The 12,317-nt window shown below is 40.0% G+C and overlaps 8 non-coding genes across 8 annotated transcripts; 4 read left to right on the top strand and 4 right to left on the bottom strand.

The window, feature by feature from the left end:
• Positions 1-194: 194 nt before the first annotated feature.
• On the bottom strand, positions 195-313 carry LOC149921001 (5S ribosomal RNA). Its single transcript, XR_016477570.1, has one exon. It is a non-coding gene; the product is annotated as a 5S ribosomal RNA (ribosomal RNA).
• Positions 314-1,465: 1,152 nt separating this feature from the next.
• On the top strand, positions 1,466-1,657 carry LOC149921000 (U2 spliceosomal RNA). Its single transcript, XR_016477656.1, has one exon. It is a non-coding gene; the product is annotated as a U2 spliceosomal RNA (small nuclear RNA).
• Positions 1,658-3,644: 1,987 nt separating this feature from the next.
• On the bottom strand, positions 3,645-3,763 carry LOC149920999 (5S ribosomal RNA). The gene has a single exon (XR_016477569.1). It is a non-coding gene; the product is annotated as a 5S ribosomal RNA (ribosomal RNA).
• A 1,151-nt stretch (positions 3,764-4,914) lies between these two features.
• On the top strand, positions 4,915-5,106 carry LOC149920998 (U2 spliceosomal RNA). The gene has a single exon (XR_016477655.1). It is a non-coding gene; the product is annotated as a U2 spliceosomal RNA (small nuclear RNA).
• A 1,983-nt stretch (positions 5,107-7,089) lies between these two features.
• On the bottom strand, positions 7,090-7,208 carry LOC149920997 (5S ribosomal RNA). The gene has a single exon (XR_016477568.1). It is a non-coding gene; the product is annotated as a 5S ribosomal RNA (ribosomal RNA).
• Positions 7,209-8,360: 1,152 nt separating this feature from the next.
• LOC149920996 (U2 spliceosomal RNA) lies at positions 8,361-8,552 on the top strand. Its single transcript, XR_016477654.1, has one exon. It is a non-coding gene; the product is annotated as a U2 spliceosomal RNA (small nuclear RNA).
• A 1,984-nt stretch (positions 8,553-10,536) lies between these two features.
• Positions 10,537-10,655, bottom strand: LOC149920995 (5S ribosomal RNA). The gene has a single exon (XR_016477567.1). It is a non-coding gene; the product is annotated as a 5S ribosomal RNA (ribosomal RNA).
• Positions 10,656-11,807: 1,152 nt separating this feature from the next.
• On the top strand, positions 11,808-11,999 carry LOC149920994 (U2 spliceosomal RNA). The gene has a single exon (XR_016477653.1). It is a non-coding gene; the product is annotated as a U2 spliceosomal RNA (small nuclear RNA).
• The last annotated feature ends 318 nt before the right edge of the window (positions 12,000-12,317 follow it).

Here is a 12,317-nt window from a genome sequence, read left to right as displayed (position 1 = left end):
TCAATTTTGATACTAACATGTATTTTATTCACGGAAAGATGCTGCCAGTTGTTAAAAAAAGGCCAAGAGTTGACCGAAATAATATTATCGTCTGGGCGAACTTTTAATTGCATAAAAAAGCAGCGTCAAAATGATAGGATGAAGGTATTTTCCTGTTAAAAGACGCAAATCCCATCCCGCGAAAATAAATGAGTAGCCAACGGCACGCGGTGTTCCCAGGTGGTCTCCCTCCCAAGTACTGACCGCGCTCGACGCTGCTTAACTTCGGTGATCAGACGAGAACCGGTGTATTCAGCGTGATATGGCCGTTGCCGCTAGAGTGTAATTGATAGCGGTGGACAAGCCGCGACTAGCCAGGTCCTGGTAGGTTGGTGATCGCCGAGGGCCACCGGCTGCATGCGGCTCCAATAGAACGTTCTATACACTCTTTTTAGAAACGTTTACTGGGCGCCGATATTATCGTACAGACAACCAACGAGCAAGCCCTTTACCGCAGAAATTTCATCCCCCCCCCCCCCCCAAACCAGTTTTTTCATCACCCTCCCCGTAGACTGTAAGGTGATGGCGGTCGATTGGGAAGGCGCGTTTACGAATCTATAAAATTGGTGTGGTGTGCTTTCCCCCTTTGGAGTTCGGAGGAGGTGAAGGTTTGGCCGGTTTTTCGTCTTAGAGAAATATATTTATCTGGCAAACCCGTAAGAAATTGAGAGCAGTCAATTTTTATTAGTAGCGTAGTTGCTAGCCTAGGCTTCACATATTTCCGGCTTTGCTTTCCGCGCCTTTTTTCTTATTTTAAATGATTTTTGTAATAAATGTATGATGGCAAATAAGAAAAATTCTAGAAAATACTAGTCCCAAATCCACGTGTTTAAGATGAAACTTAGATCATGAAAATATCCTTAACCCCAAACATACTTCAACACCTAGGGTGCCTCCTACAACTCCTAAAAGGTACGTCTCTAAAATATTCATATAAAGACAGGACATAAGCCGAATTCTCTTAAACCAAAGAATAACAAAAGTTGTTAGTCCTGCTGAACCAGCTCTATAGTCTGTATGAAAAGTGACCGGTTATGGTCCACTTTTATAGAACGCTCTATTCGCTTATAATAAATTTTTCCTAAATGGTCATTTAAACGCGTTTGACGTTTCACGTAGAATCTAGTACACTTAATACGTTATTTATGGTCCTATAAACCACCATTTAGATTTTTTTTCCATACGGCCCGGTAAAGTGGCCCACTCTACTGTCTCTAGCCGATGACCCCAAAAGTGCCAGTCCGGGCCTGGCGGTGTACCTCTATTTCACGGATTCAAGATATCGTCTTCTCCTTTGTTCGCGCGATGGCTACAAACGTTGTCATCTCCCACCAGGACCAACATTCGGTGACGTAATTATGAAATATTTGAAATGCTCGAATTCTCTCTTTTTACTTTGTTAAACAGTGACGGCTCCTAGCGGGTTATCGCTTCTCGGCCTTTTGGCTAAGATCAAAGTGTAGTATCTGTTCTTATCAGCTTAATATCTGATACGGGTCCCATCGGGGCCCAAGATATTAAACTTATTTTTGGACGGCGGCGGAGTGGTCGGAGCTTGCTCCACCTCCGCCACGGGTCGGCCTGGTATTGCAGTAAATCCGGGATCGGCCCACTTCTCTCTTGAAATCAAAAATCAAACGCTCTTATAATGGCGCACTGCGCAACACAGTATTTCCGGGAAATGTTATTTGGCTGTCTTTATATATATTTCTTTATTATAATATATTGCCCCTCTGACGTCATAAGTGGTAAAATCCTTATTGTCGAATAGTTAATAATGAAGAATCGGAAAGATTCCAGTTTTTGAATTTTCTTTTACCTAGTTATACACTCTTTTTCGCGGTATTTTCACGGAGGATAGGAAGGGAGGCGAAGTAGGAGGGATGAATGGCGGCAAGATTGCGGCAGCTACGCTACGTCTAGCCGCCATTTTTCCGAAATTTTCCCGCCGCTAAGCTTCTTACAAGGATGCTGCCGCGTTCATCCCTCCTACTTCGCCTCCCTTCCTATCCTCCTTGGTATTTTCCTGGGCGCGTCCATGCTTGGTTTTCCCCCTTTCAGTCCTCTCCTCCATTATGGATACCCAAGGAGTGGATGCTAGACTCCCCGTTTAGGGCAGAGGCAATGGCCGACGAGCGGGAGGCAAGTAAGAGGGGTAAAATAAAGGCGCGAAAAGAGGTTGTTCTGTGTTATTCCTGTGGTTTTATTCGTAACCCAAGGTTCGTAAATCGTGCATGTTCTAAGTGGTTGGCTGAAGGAACCGGTTTTCATAACGTAAATTCGCGGGTTTCGGTATGGTGGGTAGAGACAGCGCGCCCCTCATTTTTAGGTCATTGGGTTCCAGCCAAGATGTTCCGCGTAAAGAGAAAACACGAAATAAGCCCCTCTCCATTTTTTCTCTCTTCCCGTCTTCCGTGGACAGTGAGTCGCCGCCGGGGGCCCGCCGCCCGCGGCAGCTACATTACCAAGATATAAAGTGGCAAGGCTTATTTTTGGTAAGTACAAAATCATTTATTATATATTGCTCTATAATTAACTATATTTGGAATTAAACATTTTTGTTCTATTTATCTCAAAGTCATGATTATTCCTAACATTAATAGTATTAAACTTAATATGATATATCTTTTGTTAAAGTAGATTAGGAATTTATAATTTTAATATTTATAGAGGAGTTCGGATTTAAAATGTTATATTTTTTTAATAATGATCTCAAAGATCTGACTTTTGAAATGTTTGTTACTTTTTCTAAGTATCAATAAAACATGACATTAAATTTATATTGTGCCAAGGTTCATTTTTATATTTTACATAAACTACATCACCTAAAACAATTAATAGATAAAAGTTAGCTATATTATTTTGTTTAAAAAATATATCTCTGTCTCCGTTTTATTATTTAATTTCGTGGTTTGTTTTGATATTTTGTATTTTTGGGTTACTCCCCTAATCCATGCGGCTGTCCCATGATAAAACCTTCTATAAAACATTTTCCAAAAGTCCTTTTTTAGATTCAACTATTTAAATTACATTTAAGATTAAAATTTAGAACAAAAAATATATTTCACAATTAGAATTTGTTAATAAAATTTTAACTTTGGACTTCATTCCAAAACCAGAAAAGGCCATTTCAGAGTGGATTTTACCGCGGAAATGTTTTTGTTTAGAGATAAACGTTAGTTAGTTAGTTAGTTAGTTAGTTAGTTAGTTAGTTAATTAGTTAGTTAGTTAGTTAGTTAGTTAATTAGTTAGTTAGTTAGTTAGTTAGTTAGTTAGTTAGTTAGTTAGTTAGTTAGTTAGTAAGTAAGTAAGTAAGTAAGTAAGTAAGTAAGTAAGTAAGTTAGTACTATTTTAAGTACAAGCCTTAAGTAGAATAAAATGAAAACCAATTTTCTCGCCATTTTATTTTGTTCAATTTTGATACTAACATGTATTTTATTCACGGAAAGATGCTGCCAGTTGTTAAAAAAAGGCCAAGAGTTGACCGAAATAATATTATCGTCTGGGCGAACTTTTAATTGCATAAAAAAGCAGCGTCAAAATGATAGGATGAAGGTATTTTCCTGTTAAAAGACGCAAATCCCATCCCGCGAAAATAAATGAGTAGCCAACGGCACGCGGTGTTCCCAGGTGGTCTCCCTCCCAAGTACTGACCGCGCTCGACGCTGCTTAACTTCGGTGATCAGACGAGAACCGGTGTATTCAGCGTGATATGGCCGTTGCCGCTAGAGTGTAATTGATAGCGGTGGACAAGCCGCGACTAGCCAGGTCCTGGTAGGTTGGTGATCGCCGAGGGCCACCGGCTGCATGCGGCTCCAATAGAACGTTCTATACACTCTTTTTAGAAACGTTTACTGGGCGCCGATATTATCGTACAGACAACCAACGAGCAAGCCCTTTACCGCAGAAATTTCATCCCCCCCCCCCCCCAAACCAGTTTTTTCATCACCCTCCCCGTAGACTGTAAGGTGATGGCGGTCGATTGGGAAGGCGCGTTTACGAATCTATAAAATTGGTGTGGTGTGCTTTCCCCCTTTGGAGTTCGGAGGAGGTGAAGGTTTGGCCGGTTTTTCGTCTTAGAGAAATATATTTATCTGGCAAACCCGTAAGAAATTGAGAGCAGTCAATTTTTATTAGTAGCGTAGTTGCTAGCCTAGGCTTCACATATTTCCGGCTTTGCTTTCCGCGCCTTTTTTCTTATTTTAAATGATTTTTGTAATAAATGTATGATGGCAAATAAGAAAAATTCTAGAAAATACTAGTCCCAAATCCACGTGTTTAAGATGAAACTTAGATCATGAAAATATCCTTAACCCCAAACATACTTCAACACCTAGGGTGCCTCCTACAACTCCTAAAAGGTACGTCTCTAAAATATTCATATAAAGACAGGACATAAGCCGAATTCTCTTAAACCAAAGAATAACAAAAGTTGTTAGTCCTGCTGAACCAGCTCTATAGTCTGTATGAAAAGTGACCGGTTATGGTCCACTTTTATAGAACGCTCTATTCGCTTATAATAAATTTTTCCTAAATGGTCATTTAAACGCGTTTGACGTTTCACGTAGAATCTAGTACACTTAATACGTTATTTATGGTCCTATAAACCACCATTTAGATTTTTTTTCCATACGGCCCGGTAAAGTGGCCCACTCTACTGTCTCTAGCCGATGACCCCAAAAGTGCCAGTCCGGGCCTGGCGGTGTACCTCTATTTCACGGATTCAAGATATCGTCTTCTCCTTTGTTCGCGCGATGGCTACAAACGTTGTCATCTCCCACCAGGACCAACATTCGGTGACGTAATTATGAAATATTTGAAATGCTCGAATTCTCTCTTTTTACTTTGTTAAACAGTGACGGCTCCTAGCGGGTTATCGCTTCTCGGCCTTTTGGCTAAGATCAAAGTGTAGTATCTGTTCTTATCAGCTTAATATCTGATACGGGTCCCATCGGGGCCCAAGATATTAAACTTATTTTTGGACGGCGGCGGAGTGGTCGGAGCTTGCTCCACCTCCGCCACGGGTCGGCCTGGTATTGCAGTAAATCCGGGATCGGCCCACTTCTCTCTTGAAATCAAAAATCAAACGCTCTTATAATGGCGCACTGCGCAACACAGTATTTCCGGGAAATGTTATTTGGCTGTCTTTATATATATTTCTTTATTATAATATATTGCCCCTCTGACGTCATAAGTGGTAAAATCCTTATTGTCGAATAGTTAATAATGAAGAATCGGAAAGATTCCAGTTTTTGAATTTTCTTTTACCTAGTTATACACTCTTTTTCGCGGTATTTTCACGGAGGATAGGAAGGGAGGCGAAGTAGGAGGGATGAATGGCGGCAAGATTGCGGCAGCTACGCTACGTCTAGCCGCCATTTTTCCGAAATTTTCCCGCCGCTAAGCTTCTTACAAGGATGCTGCCGCGTTCATCCCTCCTACTTCGCCTCCCTTCCTATCCTCCTTGGTATTTTCCTGGGCGCGTCCATGCTTGGTTTTCCCCCTTTCAGTCCTCTCCTCCATTATGGATACCCAAGGAGTGGATGCTAGACTCCCCGTTTAGGGCAGAGGCAATGGCCGACGAGCGGGAGGCAAGTAAGAGGGGTAAAATAAAGGCGCGAAAAGAGGTTGTTCTGTGTTATTCCTGTGGTTTTATTCGTAACCCAAGGTTCGTAAATCGTGCATGTTCTAAGTGGTTGGCTGAAGGAACCGGTTTTCATAACGTAAATTCGCGGGTTTCGGTATGGTGGGTAGAGACAGCGCGCCCCTCATTTTTAGGTCATTGGGTTCCAGCCAAGATGTTCCGCGTAAAGAGAAAACACGAAATAAGCCCCTCTCCATTTTTTCTCTCTTCCCGTCTTCCGTGGACAGTGAGTCGCCGCCGGGGGCCCGCCGCCCGCGGCAGCTACATTACCAAGATATAAAGTGGCAAGGCTTATTTTTGGTAAGTACAAAATCATTTATTATATATTGCTCTATAATTAACTATATTTGGAATTAAACATTTTTGTTCTATTTATCTCAAAGTCATGATTATTCCTAACATTAATAGTATTAAACTTAATATGATATATCTTTTGTTAAAGTAGATTAGGAATTTATAATTTTAATATTTATAGAGGAGTTCGGATTTAAAATGTTATATTTTTTTAATAATGATCTCAAAGATCTGACTTTTGAAATGTTTGTTACTTTTTCTAAGTATCAATAAAACATGACATTAAATTTATATTGTGCCAAGGTTCATTTTTATATTTTACATAAACTACATCACCTAAAACAATTAATAGATAAAAGTTAGCTATATTATTTTGTTTAAAAAATATATCTCTGTCTCCGTTTTATTATTTAATTTCGTGGTTTGTTTTGATATTTTGTATTTTTGGGTTACTCCCCTAATCCATGCGGCTGTCCCATGATAAAACCTTCTATAAAACATTTTCCAAAAGTCCTTTTTTAGATTCAACTATTTAAATTACATTTAAGATTAAAATTTAGAACAAAAAATATATTTCACAATTAGAATTTGTTAATAAAATTTTAACTTTGGACTTCATTCCAAAACCAGAAAAGGCCATTTCAGAGTGGATTTTACCGCGGAAATGTTTTTGTTTAGAGATAAACGTTAGTTAGTTAGTTAGTTAGTTAGTTAGTTAGTTAGTTAATTAGTTAGTTAGTTAGTTAGTTAGTTAATTAGTTAGTTAGTTAGTTAGTTAGTTAGTTAGTTAGTTAGTTAGTTAGTTAGTAAGTAAGTAAGTAAGTAAGTAAGTAAGTAAGTAAGTAAGTTAGTACTATTTTAAGTACAAGCCTTAAGTAGAATAAAATGAAAACCAATTTTCTCGCCATTTTATTTTGTTCAATTTTGATACTAACATGTATTTTATTCACGGAAAGATGCTGCCAGTTGTTAAAAAAAGGCCAAGAGTTGACCGAAATAATATTATCGTCTGGGCGAACTTTTAATTGCATAAAAAAGCAGCGTCAAAATGATAGGATGAAGGTATTTTCCTGTTAAAAGACGCAAATCCCATCCCGCGAAAATAAATGAGTAGCCAACGGCACGCGGTGTTCCCAGGTGGTCTCCCTCCCAAGTACTGACCGCGCTCGACGCTGCTTAACTTCGGTGATCAGACGAGAACCGGTGTATTCAGCGTGATATGGCCGTTGCCGCTAGAGTGTAATTGATAGCGGTGGACAAGCCGCGACTAGCCAGGTCCTGGTAGGTTGGTGATCGCCGAGGGCCACCGGCTGCATGCGGCTCCAATAGAACGTTCTATACACTCTTTTTAGAAACGTTTACTGGGCGCCGATATTATCGTACAGACAACCAACGAGCAAGCCCTTTACCGCAGAAATTTCATCCCCCCCCCCCCCCCAAACCAGTTTTTTCATCACCCTCCCCGTAGACTGTAAGGTGATGGCGGTCGATTGGGAAGGCGCGTTTACGAATCTATAAAATTGGTGTGGTGTGCTTTCCCCCTTTGGAGTTCGGAGGAGGTGAAGGTTTGGCCGGTTTTTCGTCTTAGAGAAATATATTTATCTGGCAAACCCGTAAGAAATTGAGAGCAGTCAATTTTTATTAGTAGCGTAGTTGCTAGCCTAGGCTTCACATATTTCCGGCTTTGCTTTCCGCGCCTTTTTTCTTATTTTAAATGATTTTTGTAATAAATGTATGATGGCAAATAAGAAAAATTCTAGAAAATACTAGTCCCAAATCCACGTGTTTAAGATGAAACTTAGATGATGAAAATATCCTTAACCCCAAACATACTTCAACACCTAGGGTGCCTCCTACAACTCCTAAAAGGTACGTCTCTAAAATATTCATATAAAGACAGGACATAAGCCGAATTCTCTTAAACCAAAGAATAACAAAAGTTGTTAGTCCTGCTGAACCAGCTCTATAGTCTGTATGAAAAGTGACCGGTTATGGTCCACTTTTATAGAACGCTCTATTCGCTTATAATAAATTTTTCCTAAATGGTCATTTAAACGCGTTTGACGTTTCACGTAGAATCTAGTACACTTAATACGTTATTTATGGTCCTATAAACCACCATTTAGATTTTTTTTCCATACGGCCCGGTAAAGTGGCCCACTCTACTGTCTCTAGCCGATGACCCCAAAAGTGCCAGTCCGGGCCTGGCGGTGTACCTCTATTTCACGGATTCAAGATATCGTCTTCTCCTTTGTTCGCGCGATGGCTACAAACGTTGTCATCTCCCACCAGGACCAACATTCGGTGACGTAATTATGAAATATTTGAAATGCTCGAATTCTCTCTTTTTACTTTGTTAAACAGTGACGGCTCCTAGCGGGTTATCGCTTCTCGGCCTTTTGGCTAAGATCAAAGTGTAGTATCTGTTCTTATCAGCTTAATATCTGATACGGGTCCCATCGGGGCCCAAGATATTAAACTTATTTTTGGACGGCGGCGGAGTGGTCGGAGCTTGCTCCACCTCCGCCACGGGTCGGCCTGGTATTGCAGTAAATCCGGGATCGGCCCACTTCTCTCTTGAAATCAAAAATCAAACGCTCTTATAATGGCGCACTGCGCAACACAGTATTTCCGGGAAATGTTATTTGGCTGTCTTTATATATATTTCTTTATTATAATATATTGCCCCTCTGACGTCATAAGTGGTAAAATCCTTATTGTCGAATAGTTAATAATGAAGAATCGGAAAGATTCCAGTTTTTGAATTTTCTTTTACCTAGTTATACACTCTTTTTCGCGGTATTTTCACGGAGGATAGGAAGGGAGGCGAAGTAGGAGGGATGAATGGCGGCAAGATTGCGGCAGCTACGCTACGTCTAGCCGCCATTTTTCCGAAATTTTCCCGCCGCTAAGCTTCTTACAAGGATGCTGCCGCGTTCATCCCTCCTACTTCGCCTCCCTTCCTATCCTCCTTGGTATTTTCCTGGGCGCGTCCATGCTTGGTTTTCCCCCTTTCAGTCCTCTCCTCCATTATGGATACCCAAGGAGTGGATGCTAGACTCCCCGTTTAGGGCAGAGGCAATGGCCGACGAGCGGGAGGCAAGTAAGAGGGGTAAAATAAAGGCGCGAAAAGAGGTTGTTCTGTGTTATTCCTGTGGTTTTATTCGTAACCCGAAGGTTCGTAAATCGTGCATGTTCTAAGTGGTTGGCTGAAGGAACCGGTTTTCATAACGTAAATTCGCGGGTTTCGGTATGGTGGGTAGAGACAGCGCGCCCCTCATTTTTAGGTCATTGGGTTCCAGCCAAGATGTTCCGCGTAAAGAGAAAACACGAAATAAGCCCCTCTCCATTTTTTCTCTCTTCCCGTCTTCCGTGGACAGTGAGTCGCCGCCGGGGGCCCGCCGCCCGCGGCAGCTACATTACCAAGATATAAAGTGGCAAGGCTTATTTTTGGTAAGTACAAAATCATTTATTATATATTGCTCTATAATTAACTATATTTGGAATTAAACATTTTTGTTCTATTTATCTCAAAGTCATGATTATTCCTAACATTAATAGTATTAAACTTAATATGATATATCTTTTGTTAAAGTAGATTAGGAATTTATAATTTTAATATTTATAGAGGAGTTCGGATTTAAAATGTTATATTTTTTTAATAATGATCTCAAAGATCTGACTTTTGAAATGTTTGTTACTTTTTCTAAGTATCAATAAAACATGACATTAAATTTATATTGTGCCAAGGTTCATTTTTATATTTTACATAAACTACATCACCTAAAACAATTAATAGATAAAAGTTAGCTATATTATTTTGTTTAAAAAATATATCTCTGTCTCCGTTTTATTATTTAATTTCGTGGTTTGTTTTGATATTTTGTATTTTTGGGTTACTCCCCTAATCCATGCGGCTGTCCCATGATAAAACCTTCTATAAAACATTTTCCAAAAGTCCTTTTTTAGATTCAACTATTTAAATTACATTTAAGATTAAAATTTAGAACAAAAAATATATTTCACAATTAGAATTTGTTAATAAAATTTTAACTTTGGACTTCATTCCAAAACCAGAAAAGGCCATTTCAGAGTGGATTTTACCGCGGAAATGTTTTTGTTTAGAGATAAACGTTAGTTAGTTAGTTAGTTAGTTAGTTAGTTAGTTAGTTAATTAGTTAGTTAGTTAGTTAGTTAGTTAATTAGTTAGTTAGTTAGTTAGTTAGTTAGTTAGTTAGTTAGTTAGTTAGTTAGTAAGTAAGTAAGTAAGTAAGTAAGTAAGTAAGTAAGTAAGTTAGTACTATTTTAAGTACAAGCCTTAAGTAGAATAAAATGAAAACCAATTTTCTCGCCATTTTATTTTGTTCAATTTTGATACTAACATGTATTTTATTCACGGAAAGATGCTGCCAGTTGTTAAAAAAAGGCCAAGAGTTGACCGAAATAATATTATCGTCTGGGCGAACTTTTAATTGCATAAAAAAGCAGCGTCAAAATGATAGGATGAAGGTATTTTCCTGTTAAAAGACGCAAATCCCATCCCGCGAAAATAAATGAGTAGCCAACGGCACGCGGTGTTCCCAGGTGGTCTCCCTCCCAAGTACTGACCGCGCTCGACGCTGCTTAACTTCGGTGATCAGACGAGAACCGGTGTATTCAGCGTGATATGGCCGTTGCCGCTAGAGTGTAATTGATAGCGGTGGACAAGCCGCGACTAGCCAGGTCCTGGTAGGTTGGTGATCGCCGAGGGCCACCGGCTGCATGCGGCTCCAATAGAACGTTCTATACACTCTTTTTAGAAACGTTTACTGGGCGCCGATATTATCGTACAGACAACCAACGAGCAAGCCCTTTACCGCAGAAATTTCATCCCCCCCCCCCCCCCAAACCAGTTTTTTCATCACCCTCCCCGTAGACTGTAAGGTGATGGCGGTCGATTGGGAAGGCGCGTTTACGAATCTATAAAATTGGTGTGGTGTGCTTTCCCCCTTTGGAGTTCGGAGGAGGTGAAGGTTTGGCCGGTTTTTCGTCTTAGAGAAATATATTTATCTGGCAAACCCGTAAGAAATTGAGAGCAGTCAATTTTTATTAGTAGCGTAGTTGCTAGCCTAGGCTTCACATATTTCCGGCTTTGCTTTCCGCGCCTTTTTTCTTATTTTAAATGATTTTTGTAATAAATGTATGATGGCAAATAAGAAAAATTCTAGAAAATACTAGTCCCAAATCCACGTGTTTAAGATGAAACTTAGATCATGAAAATATCCTTAACCCCAAACATACTTCAACACCTAGGGTGCCTCCTACAACTCCTAAAAGGTACGTCTCTAAAATATTCATATAAAGACAGGACATAAGCCGAATTCTCTTAAACCAAAGAATAACAAAAGTTGTTAGTCCTGCTGAACCAGCTCTATAGTCTGTATGAAAAGTGACCGGTTATGGTCCACTTTTATAGAACGCTCTATTCGCTTATAATAAATTTTTCCTAAATGGTCATTTAAACGCGTTTGACGTTTCACGTAGAATCTAGTACACTTAATACGTTATTTATGGTCCTATAAACCACCATTTAGATTTTTTTTCCATACGGCCCGGTAAAGTGGCCCACTCTACTGTCTCTAGCCGATGACCCCAAAAGTGCCAGTCCGGGCCTGGCGGTGTACCTCTATTTCACGGATTCAAGATATCGTCTTCTCCTTTGTTCGCGCGATGGCTACAAACGTTGTCATCTCCCACCAGGACCAACATTCGGTGACGTAATTATGAAATATTTGAAATGCTCGAATTCTCTCTTTTTACTTTGTTAAACAGTGACGGCTCCTAGCGGGTTATCGCTTCTCGGCCTTTTGGCTAAGATCAAAGTGTAGTATCTGTTCTTATCAGCTTAATATCTGATACGGGTCCCATCGGGGCCCAAGATATTAAACTTATTTTTGGACGGCGGCGGAGTGGTCGGAGCTTGCTCCACCTCCGCCACGGGTCGGCCTGGTATTGCAGTAAATCCGGGATCGGCCCACTTCTCTCTTGAAATCAAAAATCAAACGCTCTTATAATGGCGCACTGCGCAACACAGTATTTCCGGGAAATGTTATTTGGCTGTCTTTATATATATTTCTTTATTATAATATATTGCCCCTCTGACGTCATAAGTGGTAAAATCCTTATTGTCGAATAGTTAATAATGAAGAATCGGAAAGATTCCAGTTTTTGAATTTTCTTTTACCTAGTTATACACTCTTTTTCGCGGTATTTTCACGGAGGATAGGAAGGGAGGCGAAGTAGGAGGGATGAATGGCGGCAAGATTGCGGCAGCTACGCTACGTCTAGCCGCCATTTTTCC

This window comes from Leiobunum rupestre (assembly GCF_980474605.1).
Source record: "Leiobunum rupestre chromosome 9 unlocalized genomic scaffold, qqLeiRupe1.1.hap1 SUPER_9_unloc_1, whole genome shotgun sequence".
Classification (NCBI taxonomy): Eukaryota; Metazoa; Arthropoda; class Arachnida; order Opiliones; family Sclerosomatidae; genus Leiobunum; species Leiobunum rupestre.
This window is presented reverse-complemented; position numbering and strand designations above follow the sequence as displayed.